Here is a 15,064-nt window from a genome sequence, read left to right as displayed (position 1 = left end):
TGGCAAGTGCCTTGATGGATACTCAACCATATTGCTAGCCCACTTCCCTTATTTATAGGTATGGCTTTTCATTATCTGTACAAGCTAATGAATAAACTACATTTCCCACCAATGAGAAAACTTAGCAAGTGAGATCGTACTCTGAATGCTACTCAGAGTGTAGTCAGCAAATGGGCAGTGTCAATGCCACACATCGTAGTACATGATCAGAGCCTACCCAGAACATGACTGAGTCTGAATCTCTAAGGGTCGGGTCTGAGAATCCAACTCTCATGATCTCTTCAGGGAAAGTCTCAGAAAGCTCAACCATACATAAGTTATCACATAAACGTATTTATATTGATACACAAACCATGTATGTGATAGATGAACAGGACCATCTGTGTTACCAAAATAGCATAGAGTGAAGTCTGTTCCGGACTACATTTATATGTAATAATTTTAGCTGGTAAGCTTTAAAGAGTTTTTAATATTTATTTAAGACACTATAGATACCTGAAGTTTATATTTTTAAATAAAGGACACAGAATCCCAACAGAAAATGATTAAACCTTTTCCCATATACTTCAGAAAAGAAAGTAGCTGATGAATAAAATTATTTTGCCAGCAGTAAAAGTAAAGTGTCCTAGTGCCCAGCGTTAATGAGATCTCTGCTAATCATGTCATGATGGGACAGTCACTAAAAGGCTTGACTTTATACTTTTTGTCTTCTGTCCTTTTTATACATAAATAGATAAAGAGCTCGTGAACTTCTACTTTCTGTGAAAAGGAAACCATTTGTCCCTTTAGTTATTTGAATATTCTGGGAAGACAGCTATCAGCACAGTAAGGTTGTTGGTTTTGTTATTTTGTTATTACTGGGATTTTAATAAGAATACAATTCTACCAAACCTGAGTGCACTTGAAAAATCTGGAAAAACAACTGTTTTCAAAAATCTGTATTATGCATGTATTCAAGCTGTTCTATAGTTATTACTTTAATCATTCATATTTAAAGGCACAGCCGCAAAATCAGGATTATACCCTGCTCTATATTCCAGTAGAATTGGAGTGAGAAGGGCGAGGCCTCAGTATTTTGGACTAGGTGACCTGGAACTCAGAAATCCACCTGCCTCTGCTCTTTGAACAAGTTCCAGGTTAAAAGCTGTCCATCACCACACCTGAATATAGCAGTTTTTATAAGCTTATGTTTTCTTCTCTTTTCCTTTCCTTTAAAAACCTTTTTTATTTCTCTTTCCTCTGTTTCTGTGTGTGTTATATGAGTGTATACGTGCATAAATACATAAATGCAATTAGTTGTGCACATTCGTGGGAGAAACTAGCTCTATCACGGTTTGCCTTATTTCCTTGAGACAGCATCTCTCCCCAAACCTAGAGGTCTAGAGATCTAGGCTGGGCTGAGAGCCAGCAAGCCTCAGCAGTCTTCCCATGCCACCTGCCACAGCTCTGGGGTAATAGGTGTGCCTGGTCACAGCTCTGGGGTAATAGGTGTGCCTGGTCACAGCTCTGAGGTAATAGGTGGGCATGGCCAAAGCTCTGGAGTAATAGGTGGGCATGGCCAAAGCTCTGGGGTAATAGGTGGGCATGGCCACAGCTCTGGGGTCATAGGTGAACATGACCACAGCTCTGGGGCAATAGGTGAGCATGGCCACAGCTCTGGGGCAACAGGTGAGCATGGTCACACTTGGCTCTAATTTTTGTGTCCAGGATGGGGATCTGGGCTCAGTTTCTCGTGCTCAGGAAAAAGTGATCTTTGTCTTCCTCTCTCTTCCCACCTCCCTGCATCACTCATTTGTGTTTTCCTGCTTATTCCCTTCTTGATACACTCATTTCCAATTCTGCCATATGACCCTTTTGGCTCGAATTCCTTATCTCCTTTAGTAACTCTATAAAGGATGTCTCTCCAACAAGAAATCTACTAATGAATAGCTGGATTGTTAAATATTAGAAAACAGCAGTGTTTGTATCAAATGTTCTACTTTGCAGAGTATTTCCTCTGCAAAAAGATGCATTTATTTATATGTTGCTTTATTTGTTAAAGTAGTATTTTAATTTTGATATCCTATGCATTCAGTAACTAGTTGTTCAATTTGTTTCATCCTCTGTATGTATTTTCTCTTTTCTCCATGTATTATATCTCTGTATATATTGTAATACCATCCTAACAATTCTGGGATTTTGTATAGGAAGAAAATATGCAATCCATGGTGCTCATGCACTATCAAAAGGTGTATTTATGCATGCATATATAGCTGAATGGTAATGAGAATTTCCTATCAAATGAACAGTATACACTACTGAAGTATTTCCCATAATTCATAAGTTACATACATACATACAGAGTTAGGCACTTTTGTATAGCTATGACCAAGACTCCCTAGTGAGCAATAAAAATGGAGGAAAAGTTCATTTTAGATAATGGTTGTAGAGGATCTTTGGTTACTTGCTCTCAAGGGCTTTGGCAGAATATCATGACAACAAGAACATGAGATGGGGGAGTCTATTTACTTCGTGGTGGATAGTAAGGCCTGCAAGAGACATGGAAAGAGAGACTAGGATAATGAAATATGCTCCCTGTGACCTATTTCTTCCAGCTAGGCCTGATCTAACCCTCTTGGAATTTCCCAGGTTCTGACTGAGCATGTGAGAGACACTGCTTACTAAAACTGTAATGCAGACAGAGTGCTTCATTTCTATACATCTTGAGCCATAATATCATGGAAAGAAGAAAAGCAAGTGAAGAAGATAAACGAGTTGGCAAAACAGACTAATCATTTAGTGTTGGAATGATATATGAGGTTGATTAGCTAAGATTCAAACCAACCTGGTCCTAGTTGATTGATCCTGTAATGAAACCATGACAACCATAATATACACATTGTCTTCAAGCATCATGTCTACTTCCTGATACTTAGATGTGTAAACAAAAGTATTCAGGATAGAAGCTAAGCAGGGTACTGAAGCTAAGGTTGGGGTTAGACTTGTTCATCAGGCTGACTAGACCCAGCACAAACTCTTTCCAGCAAGCTTTAGTAGTGAGTGTTACCCATTTATAACTTGGAGGTCAAGACTTCTAAGCAGTGTGGGTGAGCTGAGTGCGACGAAGGTGCACCAGGGAAGTCAATGTATACAGTCAAGAAAGCCTAAGTGGATCTGCAGGTAAATTATTTCAGAAAGTCTCAATACGTGTTACCATAAGATAAAAACCTTCAATTGGTCACTTCTTTCCAATGGGATCTTCCTAAGAAGTTTCATTGCAGCTAGATCACTATTGAAAGCCCTCCCCAAACAAAACATATAAATAAAAAATAAAACTTCAAACTTCAGAGGCAAAACTATGGTCAGTCTTCCAGAAAAATGGATGTCATAATAAAATTAAAATGTAAACATTCTTAAAAGTATAAAGCTCTAGAATATTACTGTCGAAATCTTTGTTGTAACTTGAATCCATTGATAATTTAAGCTATTGTCTAACTCAAAAAGCTTAAGATGTACTGAATTGTTATAGAGCTGGTGTATATCTACATTGAGTGCTTCTGTTTGTTGGGAGTTAAAAGTGCTACATCACGGTTAATTCATCTTTAAAAGAAATGAATTACTCTACGTACATCCCAGAGAATAAGAGTCCATGTCTCTAGATACACTTGCTATTGCAGTCACTGTAATGAATAGTGATTATTTTTTTCATTGTTTGATTTCATTTCATAATGAAAATGGAAAAGGTTCTTGTATCTGTAAAGAAATCTACCAAATTGACCTAAGGAAACCTTAAGAAGAACATGTCAACGAGGGGCAAGGGATTTAATCAAAGCAAACACAAGCACTGAGTGCATGTGCCAGGAAAAAGCTTAAACTAGGATGGACTTCAAAATAATGGAGACAGTGTTCACTAATGGGGAGGGATTCATAAGTCATGTTTCATTGACACCTGAGACCACGTAGGTAAATTTTGAGTTAGATGACAGGCTACATACTAACACTGAGGTAGGCACAATCGCTTAATTCAATGCTACCTCAGTGATAAAACCAGAAAAAGTAACAATTTCTACCTCACTTGATTGATTTCAAAAATAAAATGAATTTATATACGGAAAGGTCAATGGTAAATCGTACCTCAGCTCAGTAAGATTTTTTTCAGCGCTGCTATGTACATAGGTAATAAATAGGTTCTTGTATAAACACAAAGGGAGGAGCAGAGTATAATTTCTAAGAAAGCATGTGCTGTACTTAGGACAATGCTGAATGCGAGGCCACTGTTTCATACCTTCCATTACTAAAGGAGAAGGGACTATCAATGGGCACTTTACAAGGGTTGCATCTAGGCTTCCTTGGGCACCAAGAGTTCAGAGGAGCGCAAAAGTCTTGCCTTTACACATTTGTAGTATAACTCACTTTCCTCATTTACAAGGAAATAATTCCATTGGCTTGCCAATAGTGGCCACTCCCAAGGAAAAGATGTAATCACTATCATGGGGAAGCTGTATACTGGTAGGATTTATGTAAGAAAACTGTAAAATGCTCTCTACTTAGTCAGACTTGTCTACTCAATGATTCCTTAGCATTGAGAACATAATAGCTCCAGGTAAATTTTAGAGTGAAAACTTAGCCTCCGAGGACAGGACCTTAATCTGTTTTCACTGTAGAGATAACTTAATTTTTGCCTTTCAAACTTTCTTTAAATATTGAGTTGAAGATTCTTTTGGTGATAATTTTAGACATCTCTGATAGAATGCTATCATGTATAGAGATACTAAGAAGGCACAAAGGAAGAATTAAAAAGACCGATTCAGTTCTCAACTCTAATCGACTTTAGGAAAATTCTTTGACTTTCATGAGCAACAGTTGGTATTGCTGCTGTTGTGCTGGGAGTAGATGATGATGATGATGGTGGTGGTGGTGGTGGTGGTGGTGGTGGTGGTGGTGGTGGTGATGATAATGATGATAACGACGACGATGTTTTTTGGTCAAGTAGATGAGGTTGAAGATGAATAAATGGTCCATTGTATCATAGAAGTTTATCTCACCTCTGAGCATTATATTGATTGTGATGCTATAGGAATTAGCTGCCCACACATCTGTTTAAAATGTAATGGCTTTTACTGACATTATAAGTAGAAGGAAAAAATGTGTATCAAAACCCACTGCTTGTTAGCTTGCCATTTTGTAATACTTTCTAATTTAAAATAAGCAATGGTGAAACAGTAGATCAGAATGTTAGACTCTGCTGCTCTGTAGTGAACTCTCTTACACAGCAGTAACGAAGCTAGCCAAAAGCTCCCATACAGGAATGGGAAAAAGCAATTATACTTCCTTCTCTCTGGATCAGACCAATATCTGTCTGCTGGCCATTGGAACTGATTTCCATAAATAATATGACTTTCTACATCTCTTAAAGTATTGTCAACATAATAAAATATCCTATACTGACTTGAATGCCATGGGAACTATGAGAAAACATTAGTTTGAAACATGTGATTCACTCTACAGCTTTCCAACATTGCGTTAAACACTGTGTGTGTGTGTGTGTGTGTGTGTGTGTGTGTGTGTGTGTGTGTGTGTGTGTGAATGAGACAGTATGCTTCTGTCTGTACCAGGTGATTTTTGAATATCATGGAAAACGTTTTAACATCTGACAACTTCTACAATGCTAGAAGGACTGATGTGGTGACCCTATCAAAAACTTATTTTAAAAAAAGAAACTGATGTAAATCAAGGGAATTCAGATTATGTCATATCCCCCACTTCCTGTACAGAATATACTTGCTTTTGGACAGAGAAGCCTTCACTTCAAGCTATATTTCATACAAACTTTATTCCTAAATATTCTCCGACAAAAATGTCATACTACTTTGTGTGTTCTTAATTAGAATAAATCAAATCATATATCCCTTTTTCTTGGGCAATAAGAAATTAACTTTTCATTTTGAGAACTATCATCAACTGCTTAGGTTTATGAAGAAGAGGCAAGAGTCGTAATGTTGCTTTTGATAGCATTTTCCTTTGAGAGGGGAATGTGCTGGGCTCATTCTCCAGGACACTTTCCGAGCACCATCTTCTCCCCACATTTCCCATTGTCTCCATGAGAAGCAGTCTGTGCATGTTCATCAGTGTTTCCAGTCAACCACTGTAAAAGGACAGCATTGTCAACATCCTGGATGGCTGCATGTAGAGGGATAAAAATAGACTCATATCTACCACCATGCACTCAACACAACTTCAAATACAGCAAAGACTTAAGCATATGGTCAGATATCCTGAATCTGATCAATGGGAAAGTAGGCAAGAGTCTTGAACTCATTGACCCAAGAAAAGACTTTCTGGAGAACACAAATAACTAAAGCACTAAGATCAACAATTAATAATTGGGGTCTCATGAACCTGAAAAGCTCCTGTATGGAAAAGGGTACCATCATTCAAAGAAATCATCAAGCTACAGATTGGGAAAAGGTATTTACCAATCACACATCTGACAAAGGGCTGGTATCTGGAATATACAAAGAGCTGTAAAGAAAAAAATCTAAGCATCAAGAATCAAGAAAGCATCCCAATTAAAAATGAAGTACAAAGCTAATCAGAGAGTTCTCAAAAGATAAAGCAAATGACTGAGGAGTCTTAAAGAAATGTTCAACATTCTAAGCCATCAGAGAAATTCAAATTAAAACTCCTTTGAGATTTTTCTCTTACCCAAGTCAATATGACCAAGATCAATAAAAAATGACAGCACATCTAAGTAAGGATATAGGAAAAGGAAACAATTAGTCATTGCCGGTGGGATGCAAACTGGTACAGTCACTATGGAAATCAGGATGGAAGTCCCTCTGGAAACTAAGAATTAAACTACTTCAAGATACAGCTATATCACTCTTTGATATATTCACGGCATTGGCATCCTACTACAGAAAAACTCGCTTATCTGTATTCAATGCTGTTCAATATATAATAGCTAAAACTTAGAAACAGTCTAGATGTCCATCAACTGATAAAGGAATAATGTTAATTCAGTTATTAATAAAAAATGAAATTATGAAATCCCTCAGGTCATGGGATGGGACAAGAAAGTAATCATCCTGGATAAAGTACACCTCAGACCACAAAAGATAAACATTGTATGCTTCCATGCATAAATGTTAATTTTAAGCATTTGTTATATGTTCTACTCTCAGTAAAACCTCAGAGGTTATATACCTATTAAGGGACCAGTAGGGAGTATAGGATCTCCCAAAGAAGGGGAAATAGAGCCAAATGTTTTGGAGAGATACAGGGGAAACTAAACTAGGAAGATTAAGCAGGGAAGGGGATGGAAGAGAAGGGTGACAGAGGAAATATATGTGTGGCAGGGAGACTGAAAAAAAATGGAAGCCTAGTACTGTACAACTCTTGAAGCTTCCTCAAGTACATGCATATATGAAGGGAATCTAAATAAATGGAATTACCATAGGAGGGGAGAGAGACTACCCCAACCAGACACCCTGTGCCACCCAGGAACCTTCAGTGCCCAGAATGGGTGTTACATCTTGTGGAATCATTTTCAATAAGGAACACTCCACACATCATAGGACATTGTCAAGCCTCTCTGTTGCTCTTTGCTGTGCTACAATAATAGCACAGATGTTATGGGAATAACCAACCACTTTCTTTTTTGGACTTAAGGCCCAGGAGATGGAACTCAAACCTAACAATGCTAAAGTGACCAAGAAACTGAGACTAGATAGGACATGGGGGAAATCAACTACTCTTCTGCTAACAGAACATAATTACAGACTGCTCCTAATTACATATTGCTATGTCCATAGATCAGTGCCTATCAACCCTCATCAAGGTAGCTTCTTCTCATGGTGGACTGGAAATAATACAAAGATACATAGTTGGACAATATGCCGAGTAAGAGACTTTGAAGTACTCAGCCCTAAATGGGATGTTTTCATCAAACTCCTCCCTTCAAAACCTTGAGATCTATGGGAGAGAAGTGGCAGGAAGATTTTATGAACCAGAGGTAATTGATGACTCCGAGGAAGTAGTTCCTTCCAGACACAATGGAACTAATGTATTTATAAACTCACAGAATCTGTAGTTGCATATACAAGACCTGCACAGGTTCATATATGAGGTCTCAGCACTGAAATGGTAAAGAAAGCATAAGCTCCCTTTCCTAACCAAGAAGCTATCTGCAGTTGATTCTCACTGGCAAAGAGAAAATCAGTTTCTCTAACAGAGTGCAACTGTGTATATAAATTATAATCAATGGCAATAAATTATACCCCATGGTGAGGAGTAGTTGGACAATATAAAACAAACTTTGTTTTTTCTTCTTTGTGTAGGTGTGTGTGTGCACATGTATGCAAGTATGCATGTGTGTGTGTGTGTGTGTGTGCTTGTATGTGTGCTTTTAGTTTCATTTTAACAATTTCATATGGGTCTTTTGTTTATGTATTCTGAATCTTGTTTTTGTGTGTATGTGGGGATTTTTGAAAGAATAGGAGACAGATACAAATGGAGGACATAAAGTTGGGTCAGTACACAGATGGGAAAGACTTGGAAGAATTGTGTAGGGACAAACACGATAAAAATATGTGCATTCAAATTTTAACAAAAACTTCAAAAATTTCTGGGGAGAACAAAAGACTGGAGGAGCATGAAGGTAATGAGGAGGAAGAAGAAGGTGGAGAAGAAGAACAAGAAAAACAAGAAGAAGAAGAAGGAGGAGGAGGAGGAGAAGGAGGAGGAGGAGAAGAAGGAGGAGGAAGAGGAGGAGGAGAAGGAGAAGGAGGAGGAGGAGGAGGAGGAGGAGGAGGAGGAGAAGAAGGAGGAGGAGGAGGAGGAGGAGGAGGAGGAGGAAGAAGAAGAAGAAGAAGAAGAAGAAGAAGAAGAAGAAGAAGAAGAAGAAGAAGAAGAAGAAGAAGAAGAAGAAGAAGAAGAAGAAGAAGAAAGAAAAGCTAGAACAGGCAGGGCAGGAGGAGGAGGAAGGGGAGGAGGATGAGTCTATTCTCAGGACTAACTAAACTCCCCAACGTAGAAAAGAAGTTTCATCCCAGTCCTGCCTCTTGTAAAGGAGTTTCACATCTTCCTCCAGCAACTTCAGGAACACATGTGTATGTGTATCTGTGTTGTATGTGGGTGTGTCCATGTGTAGAGGTATGATATTAATTTAAGATGTCTCCTATTGTCTCTCTGTGTTGTTTGAAACAATTTCTCTGAACAAAGCTAGATCGGCTTGCCAGTGAGTTCTGTGTCTTTCCTATCTCCATAGTCCACCTGTCTCAGCCCCAGTCACCAGCACCTCCTATTATATCTATTTTTTTTTCATTGTTAAGGGCCCAACTAAACTTATATTTCTGGGAGTAGAAAACATTATGTCCTACCAGTTTTCCATTCTCTTTGTTAAATATTTGTCATTCTGAAACATCTCAAGAAATCTCATCTGTTTGACATAGGTAAGGGGAATTCCTGGTATCTCTAAGTGTTGCGACACAATATTTCCTTTGGAGTCAATGAATTGATGTTAACTTACAGAATAAGATATACTACCAAAATCTGGTCTCATTGGTTGCTTAGACCAAACTATACAGCCTGCTTGATGCTGCCTAAGTTCCTATTTTATCACTATTTTAAAAATATTTTGTGATAATTTTAATTCCAAAATTTAAAACTTGTTAAAGAAATCACAATATCATTTCATAAAACTCAAGAGTGGGCAAAGTGTTTGTTGCCTAAGTAGAGGAACTGAGTTCATATATGGAACACACGTATGAAATCAGGAATGGTGGTACCCCATCTGGAAATCCAGTGATAGTGGGTAGAGATGGAAACTTAACCTAAATGACAAACTTTAGGTTTAGTGAAAGAGCTTGTCTCTGAAAAATAAGGTATAAACCATTACTATACGTCCAAACTGATATTGCCTCAATGGAAATAAGTATAGTGTTTAAAAAATTTTAACAACTAGAAAAAATAAGTAAATCTACTTTATGATCTAGCTATATCTGATCCTAAGTATATACCAAAGAACTTCATTATTCTACTACAGACATACTTCCTCCTGCATAGTCATTGTTACCCTCTTCCCAATAACTAGAAAGTAGGAACAGTCTGGCTGTCTATCTACCAATGAGTGGATAACGAAATATGGTATGCTTACATAATAAATGCTATTTAATTCTTAATGAGTGGAACTAGAGAATTATGCTGAGTGAGGTAAGTTAGATACAGAAGGTCAAATGTTACCTGTTGTTTCTCATGTATGAATGTGAGCTGATAGGGATGTCTTTCACTCTTCAGATGTAGGCTGAACATGGAGTACCTATTGAAGGCCCTCTTTGGAGGCCTGTTTTTATATGCAATAGATTCCAGTTAAGACAGACACACATAGCTGATCAAAGTACAGAGTTAGTGACAATGGGTTACTCATGCCCAAATGAAGATGTACATAACATGTCCTCCCCTCAAGGTTTAGGAAACATTGTAAAAGGGTAGACAGAAAGATTACAAAAAAAATTCGATGGTAGGAGGAATGTCTTTATATCTTCTGGCCATGACAAGACTTAAACTCACAAATGCTCAGCAGCTACGTAAGACCCAGGCAATCTCAATCCAGTCAGCACCTCAGCATGAATGGTAGGAGACATCAGAAGGATGAACTTAGGAGCTGGGGGCAGTTGACGGATCTCTCAAAGTCAAAGAAAAAAATGTTGCCAATGACTTGGAAAAAGTAGAATACCTGGAGGAGGATTATTGGTACAGACATTCTGGAAAATAATTTCACACTTGTTTAAAAAGTTAAATATACAGATGTCTAGGAATTTTAGGGTATTTTTTTATTTCAACCTAAGAAAAGTAAAGTAAAAACATGTCCACAAAAAATGTAGGGTTTGTTAGAATATTAGAATAATGGATGAGTTATTACTTGGCAAAACAAATGAAACGGTAATATATACTCCATTATAAGTATATCTTTTTTTTTCCAGGAGCTGGGGACCGAACCCAGGGCCTTGTGCTTCCTAGGCAAGCGCTCTACCACTGAGCTAAATCCCCAACCCCCTTAAATATATCTTAAAATCATTTTTCTAAGAGAAAGTCATCAACACTCATGCACACATACACACACACACACACACACACACACACACACACACACACACACTTACTTCTGGGTTCCTTAAATAGTTATGGTTGCCTCAAGTAAGGAAGACTGAGGTTAGAGAGGGAGGAAAATGACTGTGGGGTTTCACTATGGACAATGAAAATAACCTGGTATTAGAGAGAATGGCTCCCCAAATTTATGAATATACTAAAACTCACTGAAATCTATATCTTAAAAGATACATTTTATATCAATTACATGTCAATCTTATAAGATATGTAATGGAGGTGAAGACATATTCACATTATCAAGGCAGTTGTAAATGTATGTAATTTTTTTTGTCATATAGGACATAGTTTCCCTCATAATAAGCAGAAGAATTTTGGTTGTAAAGTAGAGAAAAATCCTCTCAATGTTTTATTATTAAAATTATTATTCTTTACATAATCTAAAAGAATGGTTTTCCTGCTAGCTATCTGAACATTAAGTTTTGGAGGCCCTTTAGGGAAGTAGATGACACCATCAATCTAAAGACAATAGACAGGCCATATAAGGTCCAACAGAGCTCAAAGTTCTTCCAGAGCCTGAGAGCTAGAAAAATGCCATGTTAACAGAATACAAACATGCAGGGGAGTGAATGAGGAGTAAGAACCTTGCTGGATATTGAGTCTTTATCTCAAGACATATGAAACCCCACTTTGATGTCATACAAATTAAGAGTTCATAAGGGAATAGTGGGTACCCTAGGTTTACACTAGCTTTTCCAAATCTCAAAAGGCCTTGCTGGTTCTTTCTAACTTCTTAAACTACAGGGAAGCCACAGCTTGTCTTGACATTCATTCACATTGGTCAGAGCTTTGGTGGAAGAGTGAATAAGGAGTCGACCTTCGACAAGGTTCGGCCCCAGCAGAACAGTTTCATTTCCACCTGCGTTTACATTTACTATGTGCTGGGTATTCCTATAGTATGGATTTTACAACTTTTCATAAACATAAACAAAGCAATATATATATATATGTATATATATATATATATATATATAAACTCTTTTCAAGACTGCTTAGAGGACACTGGACTAGGGATATGGTGTGATGGCTAAATATTTGCCTATGCTGCTCAAGGCTCTGGGATGTATCCACAACAAAGGATGACAACACTAGCAGCTCACATATATATCAGATATTTAATGTTAGTTGGACCTAATTTTTGAATTCTCTCTTAGTTTCAGAAATTATAAACATAATTTACTGAACTACCAATTCATGGAATTCCTGTTCTTAAGTGATGTATAAGATAAAATGATGAACATTTTTTTAACCTTTGAGACTATTTTTAGTAACAAGTTACATTTTTCATATTTCTATTTCATGCATACACATACACACAAATATAGACACACACACACATGTATCAGGAAGTCAGCTTTACTCTGAAAATGTTTTTAAAGGTCACTGTCTTCTCATTCATGTTGAGAAGCTAATTCACTCTTTGTGCAGGTAATGACTGACTACAAATGTCACCAGTTCAAATGCAATAATCAGGACCATTCCTTCTAACATTAAGTTGAGAAATAACTACCAGTATGGATAAGGTTTTTAAAATTATGTTATGAATTTTTTAAAAGTCGATATGGTCTCGTGACCACGCTTTAACAATTATCTCTGGTTCAGAGGGAAGGTCTTGGGTGCACACATGATGAGAGCACTTAAAAAAAATGGAGCTTCATCTGTAAAGAAGTGTGCACGTGTGTGCATGTGTGCAATTAAGAGAATTGAACAAGTGAAGGGTGGAGAAAATGAATAAACAGAGGGATTAAATGGGGGGCACCATCAAGGTGTCACATTCAGAGAGTCTAGGGTTATATAGAAACAACTGACTCACGAGCACAGGGCGTTGGGAGCGTGAAAACATCAGTCACTGGATAAAGCCCCAACATCACTCCAGGTTTTAATAATGAAATTGTAGTTTAGTGGATAACGCGTGAGCTCTATTTCATTGTTCTGCGAAAGATTACTGAGAGATTTTTTTCAGGGTTATGCCCGTGCTTTGAATTTGAAAAGAACTAATCACTATAACTTAATGAGAAATGGAGTTTCCTGCTTTATGTAGGATGTTATACTGTAAACGAGTATGCCAGTAAAAAGAAAATATAGGCTACTTTGTCTTAAATTTATCATCATCCTTCTCCTACATACTCCCATCAAACCAATGAGATACAGGCAACTTTTTTTGTTGTTCGTTTGTTTTTTATTTTAACTCCCAAAGCCTTGCAGTGTGTGCAATTCCCAAGTCTCAAGGAGTTGTGCCTGCTACTTCCTGCCTCTAAGGTAGCCTAGGTTTACAGTTGACCCCTTTTGTTCAGAATCCCTAGGGCCTCTCTGAAGTCTTTGTTTCATTTCATGGCCTCTGGGCAAGACCTTGGCTCAACTCCTGCTGGCCCCACCCCTCTTTAGATGGCAATACCCTTAATCCAGAATAATTATTCATCAACCCAATGACTAAATGAGAAAAAAAAATTCCACTTGGGTTTGACTGTCAATTTGCCCCTGGGAATCTTCCAATCCCACTTAAGATATCTCAAGGGTTTATCTTCAACGTAGATTCCTCCAGTGTTTTGTTTTCCGTGTCCACTTTCTGCTTGTCTATCTTCTTCCCTTTTTATCTACCACAATACCTCTTGGGAATTTAAAAATGATTAAATTGGTGAAGTTGGTAGAGAGGAAGTCTCCACCAGTTCCTTCAAATTAGCAATTGATCTAAATCAAAGGATGCTTTTCAGGGGACGCCAGCTCCATTAAGTAATTGCAAGGCAAGAATCTAAGGACTAAGGACTGGATTTACCTATTTCAAAGAAGAGCGTTTAAGTTGACAGTTGACCTTTTCCAATTGCTTTACAGTCTAAATCTTAAAATGAGCTAAACATTTTGCTTAGTACGTGTGTGTGTGTGTGTGTGTGTGTGTGTGTGTGTGTGTGTGTGTGTGTGTAAGAGATGACCTTGCTATCCTCTGTTTCAAAAAAGGGACGAGTTATTGCTTTGACCGTGTGTGCCTATATGGTGACTTGAACCAACTCTTTTTGAGAAACGTAAGCACAGACAAGAGCAGAGCATTTCTTTCTGCGGGCTGGCATAGTAAGCATGAGGTTTATACAATTAGAGGAAATTCTTCCTTCTTCACCTCGCCTCTCAAGATCTCTGACCAGAGTGTCTTTTGTAGTTTGGTTCGAGTTTAGTTTGATTCTCTCCTTAACAAACAGGCAGTGGGAGGAGAAACCTCTGTGGCAGAGAGCCCCTTCCTTCAACTCCTCAGGCTTCTTTTGTAAAGCGAGTTAATTATATACACTAAGCATATGTCTGGGAAAGTTTAGAAAAACGTCCTTTCAAAGTCTTAAACAAAACTATTAAGAACAGGATGGGGGGAGGACAAGAAAACAAGGAAAAAATTTACAATGCCTCCACATGAATAAAATGCGACTTTAGAAAAAACAATACACAGACAGTTTTAAAAATATGCAGTTTCATAGGAAAAGTTGTGTGCTCTGTCCAGTATTTCAAGGAACCAGGCATGAGTTAAATATGGCATAAGAAGAAGTTTCTCATCAAAAATAACATTTAAAACAGTAGTTTACTAGTATCTGGATGCTCTAGGTGGTTTAATGCCTTTAAGTAGCATGATTTAGATGATTAAAATGGGGTCTTTCCATGATCTTGTTTCATTGAAATCATGCCATCTTTGCCATTATTGGGACCAAAAAGGAAAATCATTGTACTTATTTGCTTATGTTTGTTTGGTAAAGGTACACAGATGCCATAGCAGGCTCTTGGAGGTCAGAAGACAAGTCTGAATTTAGGTAATTCCTTCCACCAAGTGGATTCTAGGGAGGAAACTCGGATCATCAGGCTCGGCAGAAAGCACCTGCGTCCGCTGTACCGTGCTCTTCCACGACTGTTATTATCCTAAGGCGAATTCAATCTATTTCCATTAAAG

At 37.8% G+C, this 15,064-nt stretch overlaps 1 protein-coding gene across 11 annotated transcripts in view; it reads left to right on the top strand.

Annotated features, from left to right (window-relative positions):
* Magi2 (membrane associated guanylate kinase, WW and PDZ domain containing 2) overlaps positions 1-15,064 on the top strand; it is a 1,487,762-nt gene that overhangs the window by 650,670 nt on the left and 822,028 nt on the right.

The sequence above is a fragment of the Rattus norvegicus genome, chromosome 4, assembly GCF_021556685.1.
Source record: "Rattus norvegicus strain SHRSP/BbbUtx chromosome 4, alternate assembly SHRSP_T2T, whole genome shotgun sequence".
NCBI lineage: Eukaryota > Metazoa > Chordata > Mammalia > Rodentia > Muridae > Rattus > Rattus norvegicus.
This window is presented reverse-complemented; position numbering and strand designations above follow the sequence as displayed.